Source organism: Bolinopsis microptera, chromosome 7, assembly GCF_026151205.1.
Source record: "Bolinopsis microptera isolate Bmic1 chromosome 7, MBARI_Bmic_1.0, whole genome shotgun sequence".
Taxonomy (NCBI): domain Eukaryota; kingdom Metazoa; phylum Ctenophora; class Tentaculata; order Lobata; family Bolinopsidae; genus Bolinopsis; species Bolinopsis microptera.
The window spans coordinates 17,856,043-17,864,664 of record NC_087078.1 but is presented as its reverse complement, the minus strand read 5'-3'; positions in this window follow the sequence as shown (position 1 = coordinate 17,864,664).

Here is an 8,622-nt window from a genome sequence, read left to right as displayed (position 1 = left end):
TTCTACAAAGATAAGATTGATTAAGCTACCAAGAAGAATCATCTCAAGAGCTATGCCTTGATTAATATAGAGCTTCACAGGCTTAAACTTTGAGCTGTTTGCCTGTTGTAGGCTCATATAACGTATCGATATCATTACCAGGTAAGAGACGTTATCTGAAAAAAGATGCGTCTTGAATTCATGCCATAAAAAATTAGGCTATTTTTAAGGAAAATTTGATTTATATATTAACTAACTCTTGAGTTTAAAGCTAGAGCATCGTTCAATACTTCTGTAAGTTTTATTCCACATCTCTTCTTATTTAATAAAAGCGTCAATTTAACTTCCCATTTTAACACTTTTCTTTCAAATTTTGTTAAAGCTAGAAAATATTCCTTGTATTCTGCGTGCCTTTGAAAATAATTTTCTGCAGAACTTAAATGTGGGTTTTTTGACATAAAAACCATAAATTTAGTGGAGCGTGGCTTGATAAAGCTTATCCATAATGAGACTTTAAAAGTGAAATACTCTAAAGGTAAAGTGTTTCTATAATCACATTCTAATGCTTCTTTAACTTGCAAATTAAGGTTAGGCAAATACTGATCTACTTTTAATTGTATTTCTGGTACAGTCAAATCATTAAGTTTTGAACGATTCTTTTCTAGAAAGACCGAGTCCTCTGATAAGTTGAAACAGTACTTATTTACTTTTCGAAATTCAAGGAGATCTTTTGGACGTATATAATATATGTATCATCAAATCAAATATTATTTCCTCGGGTAGATCAAAAAAATTTGTGCAGTTCGCAGCCTCGATGAGTCACTGAATGACACTTCGTTGTCGACCCTGTAGAATTAATATACGATTGGCAACATTTTTGGGACAATTTTTTAGTTATGATCATTTCGCATTATGAGATTTTGATTGATTAGATCAATATTAATTTCTAACATTCTATAATAAGGATGTACTTTTTTGATGTATAAATTCATAATACCTGGCAACTTAATTTTGTCTTCAAGAGTACAGAACTCATTAAACTGTTTGACGCAAGATAAGCCTCATAATTGTTCAATCTGTCGACAAAAGGGTCTATACTAACACTTAATCTAGTTAAATATTGTGCCTTTTCTATCTTTCTAGTTGAAATTTTTTCAACAGCTTCATCCCATGCGACTTTTCATTAATTAACTTCTGATAGCGTTAAAATATCTATTAGAACTAATAAATTTACATATCTGAATAAATATCCTAAAGTGTTTAGAATTGGTGTGGTGAGCAGTTGTGTATGCACATGTTTTGCAATATAGTACCCCTCAAATTCTTCGTCTTTGTTGGAGGTCTGGGTCGATGCATTGATCACCTTTAATTAACAGCTCTGATTATGCTATATTATGCTCATTGTTTAAATAAAGCTAACATACCTAGAAATGCAAATACTCTAAAAATGTTAGTTATTATGCCATCTAGATGATATTATGTTCAAATGAGAGACCGAGAAAACCGAGTACTAATAATCCTGCCAACTGGTCATAATCACTTTATTTAATTCATCAAGTGATCGCTTATCTAAAAAATCCCAAATTATATCAGATGGGTCTAGTTTATTGGATTCATTAAATATTCAACTTTCAGGGAGCTCGATAAGATTATCCGTAATATTTGCCCTAAAGCCCTAAGTCTTCAACTTTTTTACTGTGGAACTTTTTTATTACAATACAGGGAAATAATTAAAAAATGAAATTACAATGCAGATAAAAGAAAAGTGATGATAAAAAATGATAAAATGACGTGACAAAACGAAATTTTGTAAAGAAAAGAATGAAAGAAATGAAAAGAATTGGGATATTAAAACATGATAAAAATTGGATACTACGATGATTAGCTATTTTATTATTTTATAAAATATGTATTCAATTACCTGATAGAGTAATTAGTCTCGAGGGGACATGGTGCGGATATTTTAGAGCTGGTTGGCTGTCAATGAACAGATTTCTTCCTACTGTCTCCGGGGTATAAAATAACTTAGTCACCAGTTAAAATTGTTTGTGAAAAAAAATGAAAACATGAAATTATAATGCAGAAAAAAGAAAAGTGATGATAAAAAATGATAAAATGACGTGACAAAACGAAATTTTGTAAAGAAAAGAATGAAAGAAATGAAAAGAATTATTAAAAAGAAATATTAAAACGTGATAACAATTGGTTACTACGATGATTAGCTGTGAACGGACAGCTAGTGTGGAAGTTGGCATTCGATGTCGCACTGGCTCAAACTCCTCACGCTCCGAGTCTGACGATGAATATGCGAATTCTGGAATCGGATCTAGGTCTTCAGGGGTTTCTTCTGAGTCTTCACTTTCCTCACCCGACGTCGAAGACAGCTCCTCTTGCTCCTCATCCTCTTCATTTATCATCTCCGGACGATGATCTGGGTGTCCACGTTGTTTTCTCTTCATGACTTCCCGTGTGAACGCCACTGAATCACTTGCTCGTGACAGATTTGTCTCGTCGTGGAACCCTGTATCCCCGAGGTTTCCTCTGTCTCCATCCGCACTGTCCATTGTCCAGTTCTCGATGTCTCGTTCCTTCCGAACGAACGGCGAACCTCTCGCGGAGGAAGTGCTCAATCGTAGCATACTTTTTATTGGATATCGTTTTCCGTTAATAATCAATATGTACACATATCTCAATATCATTACTACTTACACTTCAACTCAATATCAGTATTAAATTCCCTACGAGAATATAACGATAACACTACTTTCAAAACTTTTTGTCTTGATACGGTTCAACCTTTTCTAATCTATCTATGACCGACAGCTGTTCGAAATTGTGGCTCCAATTTATCAGTGGTTCTGCCTTAATGGTTAGGCTTTCCGGCTCGTGTACTATCTTTATGTTCTTGTCAATGAACAGATTTCGGTTCTTTTGCGATAGTCAAAACGCGACAACTAGCGCTGGATGGCGACAACTAGCGCTATCCAGCGCTAGTTGTCGCCATCCAGCGCTAGTTGTCGCTATCCAGCGCTGGATAACGCTGGCCAGCGCAAAATATATATGTTCGATAATTGTCGCTATCCAGCGCTAGTTGTCGCCATCCAGCGCTAGTTGTCGCCATCCAGCGCTAGTTGTCGCCATCCAGCGCTAGTTGTCGCTGGCTATGCGACACTGTCGCACGCGATAGTTTGCGATGGCCAGCGCAACTGGCCATCGCAGAAAACAGTTCGATAACTAGCGCTGGATAGCGACAACTAGCGCTGGATAGCGACAACTAGCGCTGGCCAGCGCTGGCCAGCGCTAAGCGATAGCCAGCGCTGGCCAGCGCTGGCCATCGATATCCAGCGCAAAATTTTTGCGCTATTACTCGTCAGCTAGCGCTGGCCAGCGCTGGCCAGCGCTAGACAGCGCTAGTTGTCGCTATCCAGCGCTAGTTGTCGCTATCCAGCGCTAGCCAGCGCTAGTTGTCGCTATCCAGCGCAAGTTGTCGCTATCCAGCGCTAGCCAGCGTTAGCCAGCGGTAGCCAGCGCTAGCCAGCGCAATATAATATGTATCAAAATCATATACTTGCGATATTACTTGGATGATGATTAATCACTTTACACTCGACTGTCACGTGACTTTTTTAACCCATTCTCTGACTCTGATCTAGCTGGTTCTGAACGACTTTTCGAAACCCTAACCCTCTAATCTGATCCCAACCCTAACCCTAACCCAATTCTTAACAAAAACATATGCTGAAACCCTAACAATAACGAGAAATTAGACTAACTTCCTTATACGGTCATATCACGTGATCGATACATGTACAGTTTTTCGCCAATATCTCGTCAGGAGAGCATTTTAACCCTATGTCATGGGCCCATGGGGGTTGATTCGGAATTAGCGTCCGAAAATACATCGATTGAAGTTGGTTACAACTTACAACCATCGGGGGCCCTTTTAGAACAATCTCGAAGATCGACTGTAGAGTGATTTAGCACGCTCGATATTAGTATTACTTGTCAGCCAGCACAATTCAATATAGTTGCGATATTACTCGTCAGCTAGCGCTGGCCAGCGCTGGCTAGCGCTGGCTAGCGCTGGCTAGCGCTGGTTAGCGCTGGTTAGCGCTGGCTAGCGCTGGTTAGCGCTGGTTAGCGACAACTAGCGCTGGTTAGCGCTGGTTAGCGCTGGTTAGCGCTGGATAGCGACAACTAGCGCTGGCCAGCGCTAGCTGACGAGTAATAGCGCAAAAATTTTGCGCTGGATATCGATTGCCAGCGCTGGCCAGCGCTGGCTATCGCTTAGCGCTGGCCAGCGCTGGCCAGCGCTAGTTGTCGCTATCCAGCGCTAGTTGTCGCTATCCAGCGCTAGTTATCGAACTGTTTTCTGCGATGGCCAGTTGCGCTGGCCATCGCAAACTATCGCGTGCGACAGTGTCGCATAGCCAGCGACAACTAGCGCTGGATGGCGACAACTAGCGCTGGATGGCGACAACTAGCGCTGGATAGCGACAATTATCGAACATATATATTTTGCGCTGGCCAGCGTTATCCAGCGCTGGATAGCGACAACTAGCGCTGGATGGCGACAACTAGCGCTGGATAGCGCTAGTTGTCGCCATCCAGCGCTAGTTGTCGCGTTTTGACTATCGCAAAAGAACCCAGATTTCTTCCCACTGTCTTTCCCCTTAGGCTTACGTATGTAAAACATTATAAATACACAACATAAGATAATATCAAAATATATTTTTTTTCTTTGTAATATTTTTGCAATCTTTATTTTTATAACTTTAAACGATTGACGTAGAATGTTGATTGGATAACCGTTAAAAAAAACATTTTTAGCCTATTTTACGCATTGTCTCTGTGAAATATAAATTTAAAGTCTATGAAAGCCATAAGTTCACAGGGAAGATAAGTATAACTGTGAAGATTATGAAGATTTGACAGATCAATGTGTATTTCGAAAATAATTGTTAGTTCTTTAAGTAAGTGGAACTTCTTCTTTTTTGGAAATGTCTTACAAATAAAGCCATTGTGTAAAAATCTTTTAAAGAATAGTTTCATGCGGTAATAACAGTTATTAAAGCCTGTATTATGAAATATTTTGGAGAGAGTTGCTGCAACCTAGAACCTGTGATATGAGGGCTATGTTATTTTGTGTTATCTGCAATGGTGAGTTCGTTTTATAGTTTTATCAAGCGGAGAAAGGTCGGAGAACCGTACGTTTTTCGTGTAGCATCAAATTCAGCGTAATGGTTTGCGACATCTGAGTTGTTACTCTTTACCCATTTATGTTGGGAAATGGCAGAAATTGATCCATTTCCTAATTCGTTCACTTCCCATTTGAGATCATGAACTGTTGCTTCAAGTTCAAGGAGTGTGGATCTCCTATAGTCGAAGAGTTACCCTCTGCATAGCCATAAAGGTTCCCGGGGAGCTAATTCGGCACGGGACAAGAAATGGAAGTCTATTCTGCTAGACATTAATTAATTTTTATTAAAGTTTCACAAAAATATCTTTTTTTTGTTGTTGTAGTATAATAATTTAAATTACACTACATTTAATGAGATATTCTCGCAATACTATAAGGTCATACATTTATATAAAATATTGTAACTGCGAGTAAGTGAGTTGATCGTCTCTGGTAGTTAGTACTTCAAAGGTAGGACTTCAATTTGCATTGTGTAATTTTGATTGATTGTAGACTCGGAAATGAAACTCGGGAACTTTAGGAAACAATGTTACAACGAAAACTATAAGTGTTGGTTAACTATTCAGAGATAACTTTTACGATTCGAACAAAAGACAGTTTTCTGAGGGTAAAGGGCGGTTTTATAGTCCCATTAATTGTTGGTACTCCTTGAATAGTAAAATAATTTTCATGTAACATTTCACACTTACACACATTTTTGTATGTATATAATATTATATAGTATAATAATAATATTATACTATATTATTATATAGTATAATAATTTAACTTATACTACTTTTAACGAAATATTTTCACACCTATAATATTTGAACATTTATATGACATTATGCTGTACATGAATTACTTTAAATACTGTTTACTTCAGACATACATTTTTTATTAGCTATTTACAGAAATAATAACAACTGTCTTCCTTTTCAAAAAATATTAACATTTAAAATATCACTCTTATTATTCAATCTTATATACTTCAATTATGTTGGAACCCCTCTCCTGTCGATGCAGTTTTAAAAATTTTTGAAATGTGTTCCGAAACATCTAACATGGTAACAATTTCTGATAGGAAGAAAATCAAAATCATAAACTTGTACATAATTTATGAACCTCATGAGAATATTGTGTACTAAATTTAATTGCGGAAGTGTGGCCTTCTTCCTTTTTGGGGCTGTCCTATGCATTATCGCGTCTTCTAAAATGAGTATATAAAATTGTCTATGGTGATCCCGTAGATATCGAACCAAATTTAGTATTAAAGCTGTTTTTCTGTAGTTTACCCTCGTGAATGGTCCTGATTCGATTTTGAGTTTTAGGTAATTTACTAATATGTAACTACCGTCTATTTGGCTTACATCTCGGGCAGTCACTATGGATTTATGAATGTTCTTGAGTTTTTCCATTTAAGGTACGTGAATCTGTCTTTCTGAGTTTCGTTGGTTATGATGAAAGGTTGTTGCCGAGCCATTTACCATTATGGTATTTTAGCCACTGTTTGAGGAAGGTTGTGGTGATCAGGGATCGTAGAACCGGACTATTACTGGTTGAAATGGTGAGTACGTCTATAAAAGGCAGGAAGCAGTAGAACCGGACTATTACTGGTTGAAATGGTGAGTACGTCTATAAAAGGCAGGAAGCAGAAAATGTTCACTGATACTAGTACAATATTAAACATTTATGTAACAAATTATGCTGTACATGAATCATTTTAGACAATGATGATTACAGACATATATTTTCTTCTTTTTTTTAAACCGAATTATCAACAACTTTCTTTCTTTAAAAAATTATAATAATAACATTTAAAATATCACTGTTACTACACTGTTTATGTACTTCGATTACTTTGGAACCCCTCTCCTGTTGGCGTAATAGTTTTAAAAATTTTGAAATATGTTCCGCGATATTTAAAATTGTGACCAGTTCTGATAGTAGGAAGTCAACGTCATAAAGCTGCACGTAATGTATGAACTTCATTAATATTTTGTGTACTAGAGTTAATTGAGGAAGTGTGGCATTTTTCCTCTTTGGGATCGTTTTATGCAATATTGCATCTTCTAATATGAGTAGATACAAATTTGTATGGTGGTCTCGTAGATATTTAACTAAGTTTACTATTATAGCAGCTTTTATATTATTTACTGTTATGAACGGTTCTGATGGGATTTTTAGTGTTAAATACTTTACGAGTATGAAGCTACCGTCTATTGATCTGCATGATTCTTTGGCGGTCTCTATGGATTTGTGGATGTTGATTAGTTTGTTTATCAAGGGGATATGAATCTGTCTGCAAGGGTTCCGCTGGTTGTAATGAAAGAATATGGAGGAGCCATTATGGTAATTTAACCATCTTTTGAGGAAATTGGTGCTTATGAGGTATCGAAGGACTGGGCTGTTACTGTTCGATATGGTCATTACATCTGTAAACGGCAGGAAACAGAATATCTGCAGCACAAGTTCCATTGGAAGATCCATCAGAGTATAAGTGTCTCTCAAAAGGAAATTACAAAACCAACTTATGTGTCAATTGCTTCGTAGTACTGCACTTCCTTAATTTGTGGCCGATTATAGGCCACGTGACATCAGTTGCTTCGATGATCTGGGACTTGCACTGAAGTATTTACTATTTATTTAATTTCGTTCTGTTAAAACTACACTAAAATGGTTGCTGATCAATTGGAATTTGAAATGGTGGACGAGGTGGAAGCAGAACCGGAGGCTGGCCTGACCGGCGCTCAACAGCTCGCCCTTGCGATCGTGAATCAAGCTCCATTTGGTTGCCCTTGGTATGTTCATTCTTTATTCTGTCTTGTAACAGATTAAAAAACTCAATTAATCTTATTTTGTATGGGTTGTTATCGCATGTCTATTTTAAGGGGTAATGCAGTAACCATGTTGGAGGCATTGTTGACGTGGGCTCGGACCTGGGACTGGGATCTTGAGCTGTCGCTAGAAAATGAGCTGGTCCGGGTCCGCGTCCTGCGACCCCTCGGATGCTCATGCCATATTGTCGGACACGATCTTCCATGCATGTATTGTCGATAACACAGGTGATTAGTTTAATATGCTTTTCCTAAATGTTGTCCACTTTGTATTATCAGCTGGGGTGATCACTTTTATGCTGAACGCTGTATTTCACACGTTAGTTTAATCAAAAGAAAATGTATCGCGCCAATTTTTCGAAGTTAAGCATTAGTAGTAGAGGTGTTCCAATGTGTCATATAATCGGGTAGAAATCATCTCTCATTAAATTCTACATAATACCATACTTGTAAAATTATCAAACTTAATACTATTTGTAACTTATTTTTCTAGTTGGGCAATTAATATTTTGTTAATTAACTTAAAATGGGGCAATGCTTGTTTTGTTTACAAGTTCTAGTCTGATCAATTCTGATAGGTCTAAAAGTTCTATCTCTCAACTTTTTTTCAATGGTCGTGTTACA